The following is a 22,855-nucleotide window of genomic DNA, read 5'->3' as shown; positions in this document are numbered from 1 at the left end:
ATATATATATAATTAATATAATTAATTATATATTATATTATATTTATATACATAGTTAACTTGTAATTTTTAGTCCGTTGCGTCGAGCGTTGAGAGTTGACTCGGGTCCCGGTTTCGGATTTTTGAACGTCCTTGCGTACAATTTTATATTTTGTACTTTGCGTTTTGAATCTTGTACTCTTGTAATTTCGAGATGTTTCTTATCAATAATTGGAACCTCTTTGATTGTCTTTTGTACTTTTGAGCTTTTTGGTCGTTTGCGTCTTCAATTCGTCGAATCTGTCTTTTGTCTTCACCTTTTATTATTTAAACGAATATCACTTTTAAATAGAACAATTGCAACTAAAAGCTTGTCTTTCTTGAGGAATAATGCTATGAAATATATGTTCGTTTTTAGCATTATCACCATTCTCGACGATTCACGAACAACTATATGTAATTAGATATGTGTATATATATATATATATAATAACTGGAAATATAATTTGAAATATTATATGTTGTTGTTATTAAATGTAATTATGTAAAATAAAATAAAAATATGATATTATGAAAATTATTATTTAAAACGTATCTATATATATAAATAAGGTATATTAAATATATATATTGTGATTTCGAATCTATTCAGTAAACGACAGTAACGCTCAATTGTCATTCGATTGATATTAAGCAAGTTAAATTCAAACTTATATAATTTTTAAATAAAGGGTGATCCGAAAATGAGTTATATGAATCATAGGCCTATTAAAAATATATTTAGAAGCTAAATAATAAATTTTAACACTTTTTATATTTTACCCAGAATTGAGAGGGACAGTTGATGTAATTTTTATTTAATAAATTAATGATCAAATTTTATACCATAATAACTAAAATAAATAAATATAATTACTGTAAAAATTTGGGATTTTTCGGAATACTTTTATTCGTCACTGATTAACAACAGAGCTTGAAATCCATTATGTAAAAGAATAATTGAGGGCGGCTAAGGGTTATAAACGTTTTAAATTTCTAATTGATTAGTAATAATATTATACTCTTATTATTAAACTAAATGGTTAATATGTTTGTATGTTTATCATCACATAGACTTTATATAATATGCCAATCTGAATTATATGCACGCATCCAATCTATTACTGTATATGATTGTTATATGATTGATACTCCATTATTCTATGTCTACTACATCTTTAAGATTCCATCTATATAGCATATGGGCACAGAGATATATAAAGTGATGTCTCCTCCTTTTCTTTTTTTTTTTTTTTTTTTTTTTTTTGTAAACCCCACAACACCAATCATGAATCATAAAATTTCTAATTATTCGACTACAAGCCACCCTACTTGTTTCATTTGATAAATTGTATCCGGTGCAATTCCAATTGAAATATATATATATATATATATATATATATATATATATTACTGTGCAATTGATGACTTTCAATCTATATTTATATTGTTTATTATTATTCACCTGTGAAAAGAAAGGAAGCACGATATTGATATTATTGAATGAAGTTACTGTGCTTAATTTAATTATATCATTGAGTTTACTATTTCAAATGCTTCTTTTTCAATTGCACATCACTATCAATATATATAAATATAGATAGCATACTTCTATATAAAGATTTAGAATACAGAGATTAAAACCAACACCCCACCTTCTTTCTACTTCTATTTACCAAAAAGTATCCCCACCATCAACATTTTCTCAGGGACTATCGGCTAATTATGTCCTTTCTTTTAGTTTTCTTTCTTTTATCACATGAGTAGGGATTTTTCAATGAATGCAACAAAACTATAAATTATATTTAATGAGATTTACTGTACATGCTTTTCCTTTCTCAATTATCTCTATATATATTTACATACATAGGAGTTATATAAAACTCACAACCGATCAAACTTTCCACTTGGCTTTCTTCTTCTACTTCACCACCTTACACCACCATGATTATTATCACCTTCATAAATCACCTCCAACAACTACCACCAAAACCCGATCACCATCAACCACCTCTCTATCTCGTTATGATCCTAGTTGGAGCAACCAAAGCTTCATCACCACCCTCGATCAACAAAACGCTACACTCCTGTTTTAACCACGATAACCACGTACCATCGTGAACCCATTAGAACTACCATCACCTAATCACCACCACTATACCTATCATTATAGTTTTCCCTTTTACGTGACCACACCAAAACCCACTTCAACTATTATACTTGCTCGCTGTGGTTGATCAAGTAGAAACCACCCAAGAATGCTAACCATTACCGCCGCCACCACTCGCGTATAATTACTTATGTTTAAAAAAACCCTCAAACCACCTTGAAAATAGTCCCTATCATCTACGTGTTTTCTGTTTACAATCATCACAACATCACGGTCATTACTATTTGTTTCTGTTTCTTCGAATACCGCTGCTGCACCTGCTTGTGTCCGATGAAAATGATGATGATTTCAATGATAAGTGATGATGAGATTATAATACTGATGATGATAGTTGGTGATTAACGAAGAATGATGATTATGGTGATTAGATGTGAAGATGAACAGTGGAAGACGATGAATAATTATGAAATAACGATGACGAAGGTCTGATGCAGTTGTTGTTCATACTCCCATTTTATGTTACATCGACGATAGTGATGATGGTGATGATTGTTGACATACGATGTTAAAGATAAGAAAGTGATGTGTGAAGCTGTTAAACGAAAAAAAAAAAGACGACGATGATGTTGCAATTATCATGAAGAAGATGATAACAACGATGATGGAGATGATTGGGTATGTGAGTTTAATAATGAAGGAGAAGAAGTAGCAGTAGGAGATTTAGGGTAAAATTATTTAGGGTGTTAAATAAAACAGAAATGAATAATCAGCGTAATGGTTAGGGGTGTTTCTCTTGAACGAGAGGTCCTGAGTTCGAACCTATGCTACTGCGTTTTTTTTTTATCATCAAATAGCTGCACAAGTTGGGACAAGTGTGTTGGGCTGTGTTCTTATTCCTGCTGGGCTGAGGAATAGAGTCCTGTTGGGCCGAGATTTTATTTCAGTTGGGTCGAATATGATGTTGGGCCGATGACAGACTAGACATAGAATCAGAATTACGGTGTAAATGATTTTGCGTATGAGATTTCATTAGATAAATGGAACGGACGAGTGGTTTAAGGGTGTTTCGCGTGAACGAGAGGTCTCGGGTTTGAGCCCGGGCATAGGCATTTATTTTGGAACTTTTTCTTCTTGAGAGGTAGTTATTATTATTACTCTTATTATTATTATTATTATTATTATTATTATTATTATTATTATTATTATTATTATTATTATTATTATTATTATTATGTTTATTGATTGATATCATGATTTTTATTATTATTATTAATATAATTTACATTATTATCATTTATATAAGTATTATAAGTATTATCATAGTTATTATTATTATTAGAATTAACATGATTTTAAGATTATTATTAACATTAGTATTAGTATTACCATTAAGAATTAATATAAGGATTATCATTATTATTATTATTAACTTATAACATTTTATTTATTTTTACTAGTATTATCATTATTATTAGTATTATAAGTATTTTCATTTTTATTAGCATTATCATTATCAGGGTTATTATTACTATAATTATTATTATTAAAAAAATATTTTCTATTATTATTATTAAAAGATAATACCACTTTTTATTTAATATTATTAATTTATCAAATAACTATTTATACTCAATACATATAACTTAACAATATTAATATTGTTTTTTTATCAAGGAAACCTATAAATTTTTAATATATAAATCATATCCCTAATTATATATAAATTTGTCCGATTACAACTATACGTGTTAATATATATACTTGATATAGGTTCGTGAATCCAAGGCCAACCCTGCATTGTTCAGTTCAGTCGTATGCATATTTTTACTACAAGATATCGTATTGTGAGTTTCATTTGCTCCCTTTTTAAATGCTTTTGCAATATATTTTTGGGACTAAAAATACTTGCGCTGTTTTTACAACTGTTTTACGAAATAGACACAAGTACTTAAAACTACATTCTATGATTGAATTATCTTATTGAATATCACCGTTTTGCTTGGTAACCTAAGAATCAGTGAACGCTACTAATTGACGCGAATCCTGAAGATAGATCTATGGGCCTAACGAACCCCATCCAGGTTATAGATGCTTTAGTGTAACAACCCGTCCTTATCCCCCTGGATGAAGTCATCAATATCTGGTCCCATTGCGATGATCGACTCCAAGTAATGTCCTTAAAATGAGCAAATGCACAGCGGAAGACTTAATTCGTACCTGAGAATAAACATGCTTAAAAGTGTCAACCAAAAGGTTGGTGAGTTCATAGGTTTATCGTAATAATCATTTCAATATGTTAATAGACCACAAGATTTCATATACATAAACGTTTTAATAATCATATTCTAAGTGGTTGAGCACTTGGTAACCATACTTAACATTTAATCAACGTCGCATATTCCCTTTATTATGAAATCTCACTACACTGTACCAAGTGTAGTCACCGAAACGAAGTACTGTACAACCGTTGAATACTGGTCGTCCAGTCCGGTTGGGGTTGTCAGGCCCGATAGATCTATCAACAGGATTCGCGTTTACAATACCCATGTAAATATTAGTTACCAAGCTACAGGGAAATATGCCAGTGGTACAACTCAACGTAGAATATATTTTTAAGTACTTGTGTCTATCTCGTAAACATTTATAAAAGCAGCGCATGTATTCTCAGCCCAAAAATATATATTGCAAAAACAATTAAAAAGGGAGCAAATGAAACTCACCATAATATATTTTGTAGTAAAAATACATATGACGATATTAACAAGTGTAAGGTTGGCCTTGGATTCACGAACCTATATCATTAATGTATATTAATATATATATTTGTAATCAAACAAATTTATATATATCATATCTTAGTTTATATGTTATATATGTATATGTATTTAATTTGTATATATTTAAAATGATTAATATTTATACATGTAGTTAACTTAATATGTATATTAGTATTTTATCAAAACTTTGTTATTTGTAATATTTATAAAAATAATGTTAATATGTTTAGTATATAATTATATGTAATATAAGTATAATATTTATTTGTTATAAAAAAAATAATAAAAATGATAATTAAAATAATAACGATTTTTTTAATATTAATGTAAATTAATAATAATAATAATATAAAAAATAATAATGTTTTTATATAAAAATCATTTCAATAATAATAATAATAATAATAATAATAATAATAATAATAATAAATAAGTAAACTACCTCAAAGGAGTAGCCCTTTAAAAAAATGCCCAAGTCCGGGTTTGAACCCGCGACGTCCCGCTAACCCATAACACTCCTTAACCATTACCATAATTGTTCGCTAATCAACATCATAAGTTTCTTTATTACCCATTCGCCATTCACATAACCATCATCAATGGAGCTTTGCATATCATTTTATCATAATAATTATGTCATCAACTAGCAACATCTCGTTACCATGCATCATCAACATGTAATTATCTATACTTTCCACGTTTTAATTCTAACAGACACATACTAGTGGTTTCCTTATGATATTTGATATAAACCTAGCCCAACAAAGAGTCTATATCATTTTATGGCCCAACACAAAAACGTTGGCCCAATAGAAAAAGAAATTTCGGCCCTAAACATAAACATGACCCGATTGCAATTGTATTTGTTGAATAATTCTGGATTAAAAAGGTAAATAGCCGTGTGTTAGGTTATGTGGGGTTTGTGAGGTCGACAGAAAGGAAAAGGGGACAGCTCGATAAAAAAAAAATTCCATCAATTATCATCATTGATCTTTCTCATTATCATTCCATCATCATCTTTAATCATCCTCATCGATCCTCATCAAAGCTCACCATTACTTTCTTCACTTCCTTCAATCATATTTAAAACAGAAATGAAACGTGAAATTAATTGTTATTTGAAATGGTTTAAACGTACAAGGAAGTAGGAACTAGTAGTGGTTGTTGTTGGAGTGGTTCATGGTAGTTATAGGCTGCAAATACAGCAGCAACAGTGATAGAAACGAATAGGATTTGATGGGTTATGGTGATGGTTATATAGTAGACCGTAGGTGGTGATGGGTTAACGGTTTTGGGTTATAGCTCTTCAAAAAAGTAGCAGTAACAAGCAATGAACTGTGGTGATGATGGTTGTCAATTGTGATGGTGATGGTTATGGTGATCGATAGGTTTGTGTAAACGCGTTCATAAATTTCATGGTGGAAGTGGGTGTGGTTTGTATGGTGAAGGATCACGATGGTTGGGACTGAACAACAGTAGCCGTGGCTATAATGGCAGTCGTTTATGATCGTATGTGGAGGTTGGTTTGATACTTTAACCAACAAAAAAACAGAATCAGTTAACAGAAGCCTTTAATGTTGTTGGGTGGTTTAAGGTGGTCGTGTGTGGGTGTGTTGAAGGTTTAAACAGAAAAATTATAGTTGCAACAGTGGTGACTCAATTGGTGATGGTTCTTGATGATCAAGTTATAGATGGTGGCGGTATGGGTTGCAAGGCAACAGCTTCTTGTGGTGGTCGACAAGAACTACACTGGAAAGAGGAGTGTTCGTGGTGGATGACGTAGGGTGGCGATTGGTTGCCTCCAATGGTTAAGGTGGTCAATGGGTTGGTTGATGGAAGAAAATATGTATGTTCAGTTAAAAGGGTGTTCAAAATATTTATCTATTAATCTATCTATCTATATGTTTATTTATATTACATCATTTATACTTAGACAAACAAAAAGTAGCCATAAGTATCAATCATATTACTAACTACTTTTACGGATGCAATGAATTTAGAATCCAAAAATTCTGTACGTAACCCACTAAATAAAAGCAACAAAAAGTGTTTTGTATTATGCAGAAAATTAGGCGATAAATGACTCAGAGTTTGTTGTAGTTGTGACAGAGATAGATGATTGGTATTCTATATATATAAATGATATTGATATTGATATTGATAATTGAGTTATGTCCCAAAAATCACGGAAGTCGTTTTCTATTAAGTAAATTTAATTGTTATATGTGTACACACTTACACTGTAAAAATAAATTAAGTTTTGGTGTAATTATTGTGATTTACTAACAATCAATCATAACCACCTTTCACCAACTCTAAAAAAAATAGTTATTAATTTGGAGAATAGCTATTAAGTTCCTTACTTGTTTTTACTACCTTAAGTTAAATTACAAGTGATATGATTTCTATGTAATTTGAGCGACCTATTATTAATGTTTAATATAGCTTTATAAATTTTATTTGTGTTATAATTATGAAGAAAACTAATATAGTATATTAACTTAACATAACATTTAATTGAATACTAAGTGCTAACCAAATATTAAAATTAGCTACTACTGTGACGATGCACATTAATTTATATTTCAAGTACCATATATATATATATATATATATATATATATATATATATATATATATATATATATATATATATATATATATATATATATATATATATATATATATATATATATATATATTACAAATAGTTGTTCGTTAATCTTTGGAAATAGTCGAGAGTCAAATAGTTCAAAAATTTTGAGACTCAACCTAACAGACTTTTCTTATTGCGTTAAAAATATTAAATCGTATCGAGAGTTTGGTTTAAATGTAGTCGGAATTTTCCGGGTCGTGACATTTAGTACTTCGATTTTTATATACATATGAGTGTACCTGTATATTTGGGGATATTCTATATGCATTTTTTAATGTCGGTTACCAGGTGTTCTTCATATGAATGATTTTTATACAGATGAGTGTTCCTGTATTATATTTTTTTGCAGATGAGTGTTCGTGCAGTTAATTATGAAAGATGAAATCTTGTGGTCTATTAAGATATTGAAATAATTGTTATGATAAACCTATGAACTCACCAACCTTTTGGTTGACACTTTTAAGCATGTTTATTCTCAGGTATGAAAGAAATCTTCCGCTGTGCATTTACTCATTTTAAAGACATTACTTGGAGTTGATCATTGCAATGGGACCAAATGTTGATGACTTCATCCAGATGGATTAGGACGGGGCTTGACATGTAGTATCAGAGCGGTGGTCTTAGCGAACCAGGTCTTGCATTAGTGAGTCTGATTAATAATCGTAAGAATGCATTAGCAAGTCTGGACTTCGACCTTAGCTGCATGTTATAAGTTTTGCTTATCATTCCTAGTAGAAAATTTTCTGCTTATCATTCCTAAGTATAGACACGTCTTTCTGCATTTATTGCATAGATAGGGCATAGACAGATTCATATCTTAGCATATCTGTTACTATAAACTTTGTCTGACAGCTTCTGAAGATTCCTCCGTAATCTAAGGGATTTTGGTATTGGATATACATATGTAAGTTATGTATTGAAGCGTACCAAACTAAATCCTATAACCTATTTCTTATCAAAAATACTTTATCTGACCGTGCAAGATGAAACTCGCAACTAGTTCAAATTCCTCGAATTCTGATAGCTATTCCGATATGGATTTCCACTCGAACTCCGAAAGCAGTGTAACCGGAATGGATCAACCAATTAGCTATCATCAATTCTGGATGAATTGGGGATGGATTCATAGTCGACTTAATCAATGGAGACGCGAAGAAGGAGATCCTTTCCACCCAACATATTGCCCTATTGGCGAAGAACCTGAAGCACTTACCGGCGAACCAATCCGAAACACCATTTCGCCCTCATTTCCAGAATAGCTCGCGATGATTACATAATATCTACAATTCTAAACCTTATTCATCCGTTTGTTCAAACCGCCAATCATTCCGGAATAATAAGAGAAGTCAACGAACTCCGTGCCCGAGTTGTAGCCTTGGAAAATATTGTGCAAAACGTACCAGCTTCAGCAACATCACCGGCACCAACAGTAGCATCAGCATCGGCACCCATACCATCAACATCACATGCCTCAATATCACCATCTGTACTTCGAGCATGATCTTCGTTCTACATATCATTCTACATCGATTATCTTCGTTTTACGTATCGTTCTACCTCATTTATCTTCGTTCAACATGGCGATTATGTAATCTCTAATGTTTTAGAGATTATGTACTATAGTTCTAACTGTAAATCATATAAGTTTAATATCATATTGACTCATTTAAATCCATGATTTCATCTGAAGAAAATATACATGTAGGTATATTTTCATAAAGATTGTAATTAAAAATTTCCTTGTACAAACTGTTAATCATGAAAATATTTTAACGGGTAGGTAATACCCGAGGAATATTTAGACTTCATATTAACATATTATATTGTACATTCTTTGATTCTGATTCAACAATCATGAACTATTCTATTTGCATTCGCAGATATACCTATCCGTTCACCGCAGAATAACCATTTTTATTCAATTTCATATTTGGATTTTGACCTATCAGAATCCAACAAGTGGCATAATGAAGAAAACATTTGACAAAATAAAATTTGTAAGAAACAAAAAAATTAACTATGAGAAATTTTGTTAAGAATCCACGCTAACAAAATCCTAGCTAACTGTTCCTAGCTAACTGTTAATTTCTTATTACATTTTATTTATCGCATTTTATTTATCGCAATTTTAATTCTCGTAATTTTTTTTATCGTCATTTAATTTCTGTTATTTATTTTATGCACTTTAAATATCGTCGGATAAATCGGGACACGTATACAATGTTTTGACATATCATATCGACATCATATATATATATATATATATATATATATATATATTATTTGGAATAATCATAGACACTCTATATGCGGTAATGTTCGAGTTAGCTATAAAGGGTTGAGATTGATTCTCAAATAATATATATACTTTGAGTTGTGATCGAGTCTGAGACTTGTATACAATGGGTCACGACATGTATTAATTAATTCAAATATAATATATTAAACTATATATGAATTATTGAACTGCTAACTGTGGACTACTAACATTGAACAATTAAAATGAATTAAAATATTGATTATAACATATGAAACTAAACATTTCTTCAAGTTTGCCACTTGATTTCATCTTAAACAATCTTTTGTATCTTGACGATTACAATCTGCGTTCAAATCCTTCGAAATTCTTGAAACACCCCGGATTGATAACCAATGATTCAGTTATGATAACTTTGAATTCCGATGAAGCAGCAAAACTATAGATGGTCTTAATGGCCAAAAGTTTGATGATAAAGAATGGAGTGTTGGGAACGCTCGATAGAAAATTTGGTACTGAAAAACGGTTTGAGCAAACCACGAAGGAGACCGAGAACTAATACAAGGACCAAACTCTGTATTCAAAGAATCCAGATAATTATGTATCCGATGAAATCTTTAGAGAATATCTTGCTCCGTACTCATGTTAAATCTTGTGGAAAATCTTTCTTCATTAACCTTCGATCTTAGAAATTCTAAAAATATCATCATAAATATCTTCGATATTTCTGAGGATATTTTCATAAATATTCTTGTCCGAAATTATCTATCTCTTCGTGCTATCTGTGTTACATCATAAAAGAAACTGTGTTAGTTTCTATCCTTCTGTAAAATTTGAGTTTAATTTATGAATGATTCTTGGAGAAGTGTTGGAAATTGAAGCATGAGTTAGTATAATATAATGACACTTGGCTAACGTGATTATATTACAGTAAGTCATGTTAAATTTCTAATGGAACGTGATAATTCACAGACAATACCGTCATCATGTGTCATTTTACATAACTCTTTCATTCTAATTAACCTCTGAACATATCAAGAAAATATATTCTTGATAGTTCTATCCTAAGTGATACTGGTAATTTAACAAATCAAATCGTGCTATTACTTTTCCTTTCTGCCTATAAACTTAGTTATGTTCTTTCAAACTTCATACCTACAAACCAAGATGTCTTGATCTCTTTACTTCAGGTCGGGAAGAGGAAACAAATTCATGAAGCTTCTAGTATAAATCATAGCAAATAGAATAGATTATTAACTGTGGATTCCAATAATTATGGAAAGACAGATGCAAGAAAAGATTATGAAAACCACTACCCCAATAGGGAGGTAGAAGTAAACAAATTCCTTCGATGGGAGTTGGAATAGAAGGATGATTGCTGCGATACTCAGAATGAGGTCAATGATCAAAACTGGATTAAGCATTCTCACAATCTTTTGGAAGTATGAAGTGAGGAAGAAAATATAGAAGTGGTAAAAATAATGGGATGGAAGAGAAATATCAGACGTAGTAATTGAGGCAGATTACCGTAAAATAATAGAAGTGGTAAAAATTTATAGCGAAATATCAGACGTAGTAATTGAGGCAGATTACCGCATTTAATTAAAGAGGATCCTAAATTTCCTTAATTACCGAAAAATCAAATCTTATATAGATTTCGAAGATTATCTCTAAATTCCTTGAATTCTGGAATTCAACCATGACTACGTCAAAAGTTAATACGAAACTTTTCACTCTTTTGTGATAGCTTCACTCGTACGCTTCACATGATCGAATCGTTTTTTCTATATTAATCAATAATGATAAAACTCTATTTTACAACTCATATTCGTCATGAAAAACATTTTTATTGTTAGTCATGACAACCTCTATCAAATTTCGGGACGAAATTTCTTTAACGGGTAGGTACTGTGACGACCCAAAAAATTTCGACTAATTTTAAACCAAACTCTCAATACGATTTTGTATTTTTGACACGATAAGAAAAGTCTGTTAGGTTAAGTCTCAAAATTTTTGAACCGTTTCATATATTCAATTGACCTTCGACCATTCTCGACGATTCACGAACAACTATTTGTAATTAGATATGTGTGTGTGTATATATATATATATATAAATAATAACTGGAAATATAATTTGAAATATTATATGTTGTTGTAATTAAATGTAATTATGTAAAATAAAATAAAAATATGATATTATGAAAATTATTATTTAAAACGTATCTATATATATAAATAAGGTATATTAAATATATATATTGTGATTTCGAATCTATTCAGTAAACGACAGTAACGCTCAATTGTCATTCGATTGATATTAAGCAAGTTAAATTCAAACTTATATAATTTTTAAATAAACGGTGATCCGAAAATGAGTTATATGAATCATAGGCCTATTAAAAAAATATTTAGAAGCTAAATAATAAATTTTAACACTTTTTGTATTTTACCCAGAATTGAGAGGGACAGTTGATGTAATTTTTATTTAATAAATTAATGATCAAATTTTATACCATAATAACTAAAATAAATAAATATAATTACTGTAAAAATTTGGGATTTTTCGGAATACTTTTATTCGTCACTGATTAACAACGGAGCTTGAAATCCATTCTGTAAAAGAATAATTGAGGGCGGCTAAGGGTTATAAACGTTTTAAATTTCTAATTGATTAGTAATAATATTATACTCTTATTATTAAACTAAAGGGTTTGTATGTTTATCATCACATATACTTTATATAATATGCCAATCTGAATTATACGCACGCATCCAATCTATTACTGTATATGATTGTTATATGATTGATACTCCATTATTCTATGTCTACTACATCTTTAAGATTCCATCTATATAGCATATGGATACAGAGATATATAAAGTGATGTCTCCTCCTTTTCATTTTTTTTTTCTTTTTTTGTAAACCCCACAACACCAATCATGAATCATAAAATTTCTAATTATTCGATTACAAGCCACCCCACTTGTTTCATTTGATAAATTGTATCCGGTGCAATTCCAATTGAAATATATATATATATATATATATATATATATATATATATATATATATATATATATATATATATTACTGTATAATTAATGACTTTCAATCTATATTTATATTATTTATTATTATTCACCCGTAAAAAGAAAGGAAGCACGATATTGATATTATTGAATGAAGTTACTGTGCTTAATTGAATTATATCATTGAGTTTACTATTTCAAATGCTTCTTTTTCAATTGCACATCACTATCAATATATATAAATATAGATAGCATACTTCTATATAAAGATTTAGAATACAGAGATTAAAACCAACACCCCACCTTCTTTCTACTTATATTTACCAAAAAGTATCCCCACCATCAACATTTTCTCAGGGACTATCGGCTAATTATGTCCTTTCTTTTAGTTTTCTTTCTTTTATCACATGAGTAGGGATTTTTCAATGAATGCAACAAAACTATAAATTATATTTAATGAGATTTACTGTACATGCTTTTCCTTTCTCAATTATCTCTATATATATTTACATACATAGGAGTTATATAAAACTCACAACCGATCAAGCTTTCCACTTGGCTTTCTTCTTCTACTTCACCACCTTACACCACCATGATTATTATCACCTTCATAAATCACCTCCATAAATCACCTCCAAAAACTACCACCAAAACCCGATCACCATCAACCACCTCTCTATCTCATTATGATCCTAGTTGGAGCAACCAAAGCTTCATCACCACCCTCGATCAACAAAACGCTACACTCCTGTTTTAACCACGATAACCACGTGCCATCGTGAACCCATTAGAACTACCATCACCTAATCACCACCACTATACCTATCATTATATTTTTTCCTTTTACGTGACCACACCAAAACCCACTTCAACTATTATACTTGCTCGGTGTGGTTGATCAAGTAGAAACCACCCAAGAACGCTAACCATTACTGCCACCACCACTCGCGTATAATTACTTCTGTTTAAAAAAAACCCTCAAACCACCTTGAAAATAGTCCCTATCATCTACGCGTTTTCTGTTTACAATCATCACAACATCACGATCATTACTATTTGTTTCTGTTTCTTCGAATACCGCTGCTGCACCTGCTTGTGTTCGATGAAAATGATGATGATTTCAATGATAAGTGACGATGAGATTATAATACTGATGATGATAGTTGGTGATTAACGAAGAATGATGATTATGGTGATTCGATGTGAAGATGAACAGTGGAAGACGATGAATAATTATGAAATAGCGATGATGAAGGTTTGTTGCAGTTGCTGTTCATACTCCCGTTTTATGTTACATCGACGATAGTGATGATGGTGATGATTGTTGACATACGATGTTAAAGATAAGAAAGTGATGTGTGAAGCTGTTAAACGAAAAAAAAAGACGACGATGATGCTGCAATTATCATGAAGAAGATGATAACAACGATGATGGAGATGATTGGGTCTGTGAGTTTAATAATGAAGGAGAAGAAGTAGCAGCAGGAGATTTAGGATAAAATGATTTAGGGTGTTAAATAAAACAGAAATGAATAATCACCGTAATGGTTAGGGGTATTTCTCTTGAACGAGAGGTCCTGAGTTTGAACCTGTGCTACTGCATTTTTTTTAATCATCAAATAGCTGCACAAGTTGGGCCAAGTATGTTGGGCTGTGTTCTTATTCCTATTGGGCAGAGGACTAGAAATCCTGTTGGGCCGAGATTTTATTTCAGTTGGGTCGAATATGATGTTGGGCCGATGACAGACTAGACATAGAATCAGAATTACGGTGTAAATGATTTTGCGTATGAGATTTCATTAGATAAATGGAACGGACGAGTGGTTTAAGGGTGTTTCGGGTGAACGAGAGGTCTCGGGTTTGAGCCCGGGCATAGGCATTTATTTTGGAACTTTTTCTTCTTGAGAGGTAGTTATTATTATTACTCTTATTATTATTATTATTATTATTATTATTATTATTATTATTATTATTATTATTATTATTATTATTATTATTATTATTATTATTATTATTATTATTATTATTATTATTATTATGTTTATTGATATCATGATTTTTATTATTATTATTAGTATAATTTACATTATTATCATTTATATAAGTATTATAAGTATTATCATAGTTATTATTATTATTAGTATTAACATGATTTTAAGATTATTATTAACATTAGTATTAGTAGTACCATTAAGAATTAATATAAGGATTATCATTATTATTATTAACTTATAACATTCTATTTATTTTTACTAGTATTATCATTATTATTAGTATTATAAGTATTTTCATTTTTATTAACATTATCATTATCAGGGTTATTATTACTATAATTATTATTATTAAAAAAATATTTTCTATTATTATTATTAAAAGATAATACCACTTTTTATTTAATATTATTAATTTATCAAATAACTATTAAAACTATACTCAATACATATAACTTAACAATATTAATATTGTTTTTTATCAAGGAAACCTATAATTTTTTAATATATAAATCATATCCCTAATTATATATAAATTTGTCCGATTACAACTATACGTGTTAATATATATTTACTTGATATAGGTTCGTGAATTCAAGGCCAACCCTGCATTGTTCAGTTCAGTCGTATGCATATTTTTACTACAAGATATCGTATTGTGAGTTTCATTTGCTCCCTTTTTCAATACTTTTGCAATATATATTTTTGGGACTGAGAATACATGCGTTGTTTTTACAATTGTTTTACGAAATAGACACAAGTACTTAAAACTACATTCTATGATTGAATTATCTTATTGAATATCACCCTTTTGCTTGGTAATCTAAGAATTAGTGAACGCCACTAATTGACGCGAATCCTGCAGATAGATCTATGGGCCTAACGAACCCCATCCAGGTTATGTATGCTTTAGTACTTCGATTTTTATATACAGATGAGTGTACCTGTATATTTGGGGATATTCTATATGCATTTGTTAATGTCGGTTACCAGGTGTTCTTCATATGAATGATTTTTATACAGATGAGTGTTCCTGTATTATATTTTTTTGCAGATGAGTGTTCCTGCAGTTAATTATGAAAGATGAAATCTTGTGGTCTATTAAGATATTGAAATGATTGTTATGATAAACCTATGAACTCACCAACCTTTTGGTTGACACTTTTAAGCATGTTTATTCTCAGGTATGAAAGAAATCTTCTGCTGTGCATTTACTCATTTTAAAGACATTACTTGGAGTCGATCATCGCAATGGGACCAAATGTTGATGACTTCGTCCAGATGGATTAGGACGGGGCTTGACACTTACGATGAATGTTACTTAAACATGATGTTTACAAACTTGAAACTAGACATGGCAATGTCTATAAACAGATGAAATAAAAAGAACTTTTTGATGTCACTCACAGTTGAAGCTTGACATCTTACAAACAGTTTATTACTTAGCATTTGATATACGCAAACTTTTGTATAAGACCCTAATATTTATTATGCGGACGTGTAATTATGCTACATAGAGTGCAGGAAGTATTGCATAATTAAACCAAGCTCAGATTCTGCCCAGACATGGGTGCGCGCCGCGCACTAGCCCAGCGACAGAATCTGTCTTTTTCTAATTTTGAGTTTAATGAGGGGCTTTTTGGTCTTTTCACTTAAGGCCGGATCTGTGGGATTTATCAGTTGGTTTGGATCTAACTTTGGATCATTTTTACATCCATTCATCACTCTCATCTTCAAACCCTAGAGAGAGAAGAGTTTTAGAGAGAGGAAGCTTCATTTGGAGAAGAAAGAGTTGGATTCTCACCAAAGCTCGGGTTTTTAAAGTTGTTCACCTCGTTCCTAGCTACGTTTTGGTTGTTGTGGTAAGTTCTAACTCCGAATTTCATTGTTTGATTTGATATTCAAAGTTAGGGTTTGAACTTAAATTGTTAAGAAACCCATTTAAACTCATGGAGTGGGTTTAGTGATGCTAGTAATCGGGTTTATTGTTATTGTTGGTGGATTATGGGTTGGTGAACCAATTGGTTATGATTGGAACTTGTAATTGGGTTTAATCACTAGGTTTAGTGATTATGGATGTGTTAGAACCCATTTGTGCATTTGAAAGATTAATTTTGGAATTGGGTCAAAATTAGGGTTCATGGGTGATTATGAGAATTATAAGTGTTTTACACTTATGATTGGGTTAACTTGGCATATTAGGACCATTGTCACTAGTGTTAGTGATTATTGGTTAGTTTGAGCGCGTTTTGTGCTTGGAAGTGCTTTTGGGTCGAAATTGCACTAAGTGTCGAATTGGGTTGGTTTGTAAGTCAACCCTAATTGTGTTGCTTGTTTCGTGATAATGGAATAGGTAATTTCCATTGACGTGTTGCGGATTACTTGGAAGCATTCATCAAGGCGACAAGGTGAGTGTTAATATCCTATGTGCATATGTATGTGTAGGATGGGTGCGGGTTGGGTGAAGCGGTTCTCGGTTATAGAGATCACTTCACATATAGGTTCATGATGGCTCGGTTTGCACGATCATCTTATTGTTAAGTTGTGAATTTCAGTTAGAGCGGATTCATGGTGACTCGATTTATACGGTCATCTTATTATTAAGGTTAAGTGTTTAGCCTTGGGTTGTAGGTTCGGGGATATTATATTATCTTATGTTTTGATATTGATGTGTTGTAGCTAACCCTTCGGGTGTAGCTTGGTAGTGTTGTTCATAACGTTGTGAGTGAACTTACATTGATGTTGTAGCTAGTGGTATCACAATTGTACGGTAAGCTTAGTTTTGCTTGCTATATGCTCGGATGATCCGGTATGTGTTATTTGATATTGTGTGGCGTGTCCATTTTATGCATATATATATATATATGTAGTATATTCTCACTCACTAAGCGTTAGCTTACCCTCTCGTTGTTTACTTTTTTTTATAGATTTGCTTGGATGCGGTGGCTCGAGTAAGCGTGGGAACTAGTGGCTCGCGTAGTTGCTTTAGAAGATCTTGCTTTTGGATTGGATAGGATTGGGTAGCGTATCCCCAATCACCATGCTCGGTTTTATTTTGTATTAGAAGTTGTGTGGTTGAAAACTTGTATTTTGTACGAAAGTCGTAGAACGGCCAATGTGGGCCCGGTCTCGTAAAACTCATTTTATTATTGGAACGTGATAGTTAACTATTATAATATGTTGTGAAAAGCCTTTGGTCTAAATGTGTCGGGAAGTCGAAGATCTTTTCGCGTAAAATGGAAAAAGTGGACAGAAGCTGCCAGGCACCAGTGCACGCCGCGCACTTGGTGTGGTGCGCTCGGCGCACCCTTCTGCCCAGTTTTAATTTTTTTTTATTCCGCGATTTTGGTTGGTTAACGGGTTAGGATGTTACAAGTGGTATCAGAGCATGGTCTAAGGGATTTAGGTGACTTGAGATATGTGCCTAGACTTAGACTTTTGTGTGTGCTTATTTGTTGCGGGACTTGTAGGATTACGGGTAGGAATGGGTTATAGTTAGTGCCTTGTTTGTAAGTGGACTAACGTTTATATTAGTAATGCGAATATTATTAATATATTATTGTGTTGTGATAATAATTCTCGCGTGTGTTGTTGTCGCGTGGAATTTGTTTGTGTTTGTTTATGACATCAAGCGAGGCGGTCATTGTACTAACAAGTTGATACGCCGTGTAGGCGTAATAAGGACTTGCAAACCTTATTATGGGTGCAAATCATGTCTAACAAGTGATGTACGACGAGTGTTTAGCAAGATGGGACGGTGTTGTGCGTGTGGTTTATACGTTCGTGATCTAATCGTTTGCATTCCTTAGAATGAAAACGGAAGATGGATGCGGAACGAGTGAGCCTATTCACGAAGAGAAGGATGAGTTAACGTTAAAGATTGAGGCCGTGTTTGAACAATATGTCTCGGTTTTCACCGGCAAAGTTTGGGAAGTAACCAAGGAGTTGGTCGAAGGACAAATGACGGAAATGGTCCGAGACCAAGTGACAAATGTTGTAAAGGAAGAGTTTGAAAAGAGGTTTCCCAAACCTTAAGGTAGTGATGATGAAGATGTACTTGCAAGGTTAGGATTACATGGTGCTCATGGTAAGAGGGCACGAAGTACGCCTGAAGGCGTCGGGAATGTGAAGAAGAAGAGTAAGAAGGGTTACAAGCTCACGTGCTTTAAGTGTGGGGAACGGGGTCATTTGGCACAAGATTGTAAGGTGGTGCCTTTAGGCTCAATCAGGTGTTTCATTTGCCGGATGGAGGGACACCGGAAGTCAGAGTGTTTCGAATCGCATGACGATCGGGTTAGGAGGTTAGAGCGCGAATACATGATGGGTAGTGGAGCACGGAAGCCCAACAGCGCTACATCAGGTACCTTTAGTACGAAATTATATGTTGTTCGTTTGTAATAACATGCGGTATGTGGGTAAGTCTTAGCTAAACTTTATTCTTCGTTGGAGATAATTCGTAGCAAGCGCGCAGTTTACGTTTATGGCTCCGGTTTGCTCTCAGTAGAGCGTATAAGTGGTGTGTTGTGCCTTGATCCTATGGTGCGAATCCTTGGGTGCTTAAGCATTTTGGTTGGTATCGGGTCATTAAGCTCGTTTGAGTGAGACCCTTAAAGTCTCAATGGTGTTGTGCATGTTATTGATATGGGTGACGTTCCTAATGGAAGTACCCTATGGTGACGTTTGATTGTCGGGCGAAGGGCGTAAGACTTGGTGCAACCAAGCATTCCTTAGTATTTGGGAAATGTTTCTACCAAACCATGGAAATGGGTTTTGGTGTTCGGTCGTTAAGTGCGTGTTCGCTTTCGTGTTGAAGTTGATGAACCATGAGGTTCGTCGGGTGGATTGAAACTCTTGAAATCGAGTGTTGATCTCGATGCATGTTGGTAAAGGAGTCTACGTGACGCGACATTAGGTGCCTTTTTATACCTACTAGCATGGTGTTCGACTCCGATTGTGTTGCGGTTACATTGTACTTAGGGTACCGAAGTGAAACCCTTAGGTTCATGAGCGATCGGGTGAAATTCGACAAACTAAAACAATTGGATGATTGCGAGTGTATAGTTCGTGTAATTTGTGGTACACTTTTTGTTCGAAGTGTTTAACGACAGGTTAGGATCCTTGGTATACTCAAAGTTGAAGCAAGACGTGGTGATGGGCCGTGTGAACCCAATTATTGGTAAAGTCTACCTTTGGTAGCATTGTGCGGGTGTACGAGATGCGGTTATGGAACGTAGTTCCAAGTGGGGGAGTTACACTCCCGCACGAGGAGGTTTTAGTGTGAGATTTTGGACAATGCTTTTGGTAGATCCGAAATTTGTGTCGGGACCTAGATTTGGTCGATTTGTGGTAGGGTACAATTTCGGTTAAATTGTACTTAGGCTTTTGGATTTGAAATATCACCAAGGTAGTAATGTGGTAAATCTCGTTGAGAGATAATGGACGGGTATGGTGAGCAAGGTGAAATCCCTTGGTTATGGGATGTGCATATCGGATCCTCTTTTAGAGAATTATTGTTTTGTGCCTATGTTTGATATAGGCAGTTCTTGCTCGATTGTGTGAATGGTTAGTGGTATCCGTTAGGATTCACTATGGGGTAGCAGAGCGCGATGTTACGCGAGGCCAAAAGGGGTCGTTGATTGGTGGAGCATGACCTTCGGGGTCCTCTGACTTCATCATGAGATCATTGATTGGTGAAGCATGACCTTCGGGGTCCGCTGACTTCATCATGGGATCGTAGATTGGTGGAGCATGACCTTCGGGGTCCTCTGACTTCATCATGAGTTCATTGATTGGTGAAGCATGACCTTCGGGGTCCGCTGACTTCATCATGGGATCGTGGATTTGTGGAGCATGACCTTCGGGGTCCTCTGACTTCATCATGAGATCATTGATTGGTGAAGCATGACCTTCGGGGTCCGCTGACTTCATCATGGGATCGTTGATTGGTGGAGCATGACCTTCGGGGTCCTCTGACTTCATCATGAGATCATTGATTGGTGAAGCATGACCTTCGGGGTCCGCTGACTTCATCATGGGATTGTTGATTGGTGGAGCATGACCTTCGGGGTCCTCTGACTTCATCATGAGATCATTGATTGGTGAAACATGACCTTCGGGGTCCGCTGACTTCATTATGGGATCGTGGATTGGTGGAGCATGACCTTCGGGGTCCTCTGACTTCATCATGAGATCATTGATTGGTGAAGCATGACCTTCGGGGTCCGCTGACTTCATCATGGGATCGTTGATTGGTGGAGCATGACCTTCGGGGTCCGCTGACTTCATCATGAGATCGTTGATTGGTGAAGCATGACCTTCGGGGTCCGCTGACTTCATCATGGGTGTAGTGTTATATCGGTGAAGCATGACCGTTGACGGGGTCTGCTGACTTCATTCGGTGTTGAGATTTGGGAAGTGGGTCGCGTGTAGTTTTCTGCCAGCATTCTTGTTGTTGGATGTGTGATCTATTGGTTGTTTTATACGCCAATGGCGGGGTCGTAAGGACCACGTTGTGTGAACTAACGGTGGTTTTATACGCCGATGGTGGGGTCGTGGGGACCATGTCGTGGGATTAGTGAGGCGATAGCCGTGTTTCGCTCACATGTTGTTACGGGTGTAACAATAGTCGATTTTTGTGCACCTTGGGTTTAGCATTGCGATAGTCGTTTTGGACGCTTTCGGTCGTAGCCGTTGCTTATGATGTTAGGATAGTGGCGTATTGGTTGTATTTCGCGCTACAAAGGATGTTTAGTGGTAAGTGTACTCCGTAAGGATTTTTGTGGTTCGATCTTCAATGTTCGGATTGTTGACTTTAGGTTGAGACTTGGTCGCTTTTAGCGTTGTCCTTGGTAAAGGTACGTTAAGGAATTGATATCTCGGTTCGAGATTTGCTGAGTTTTCCCGATGTGAGGGATTGAGTAAGGTTTAGTGCACGGATTGTGACTTGATAAATCGCGTGTGACGATTTTGGTTGTTAAAAGCGATTCGTTGGAAAGAATTGCCTAGGAAAGTCGGTTTGGGACTTATGTTTGAGGACCGTGGAGTGTCGTCCGTTCGGTTAAGTGACGAGGATCACGAGGACGTGATCGATTCTAAGTGGGGGAGAGTTGTAAGACCCTAATATTTATTATGCGGACGTGTAATTATGCTACATAGAGTGCGGGAAGTATTGCATAATTAAACCAAGCTCAGATTCTGCCCAGACATGGGTGCGCGCCGCGCACTAGCCCAGCGACAGACTCTGTCTTTTTCTAATTTTGAGTTTAATGAGGGGCTTTTTGGTCTTTTCACTTAAGGCCGGATCTGTGGGCTTTATCAGTTGGTTTGGATCTAACTTTGGATCATTTTCACATCCATTCATCACTCTCATCTTCAAACCCTAGAGAGAGAAGAGTTTTAGAGAGAGGAAGCTTCATTTGGAGAAGAAAGAGTTGGATTCTCACCAAAGCTCGGGTTTTTAAAGTTGTTCACCTCGTTCCTAGCTACGTTTTGGTTGTTGTGGTAAGTTCTAACTCCGAATTTCATTGTTTGATTTGATATTCAAAGTTAGGGTTTGAACTTAAATTGTTAAGAAACCCATTTAAACTCATGGAGTGGGTTTAGTGATGCTAGTAATCGGGTTTATTGTTATTGTTGGTGGATTATGGGTTGGTGAACCAATTGGTTATGATTGGAACTTGTAATTGGGTTTAATCACTAGGTTTAGTGATTATGGATGTGTTAGAACCCATTTGTGTATTTGAAAGATTAATTTTGGAATTGGGTCAAAATTAGGGTTCGTGGGTGATTATGAGAATTATAAGTGTTTTACACTTATGATTGGGTTAACTTGGCATATTAGGACCATTGTCACTAGTGTTAGTGATTATTGGTTAGTTTGAGCGCGTTTTGTGCTTGGAAGTGCTTTTGGGTCGAAATTGCACTAAGTGTCGAATTGGGTTGGTTTGTAAGTCAACCCTAATTGTGTTGCTTGTTTCGTGATAATGGAATAGGTACTTTCCATTGACTTGTTGCG

Source organism: Rutidosis leptorrhynchoides, chromosome 4 (assembly GCF_046630445.1).
Source record: "Rutidosis leptorrhynchoides isolate AG116_Rl617_1_P2 chromosome 4, CSIRO_AGI_Rlap_v1, whole genome shotgun sequence".
In the NCBI taxonomy this organism is placed as follows: domain Eukaryota; kingdom Viridiplantae; phylum Streptophyta; class Magnoliopsida; order Asterales; family Asteraceae; genus Rutidosis; species Rutidosis leptorrhynchoides.
The sequence above is the reverse complement of the archived record's forward strand: the minus strand, read 5'-3'. Positions refer to the sequence as shown.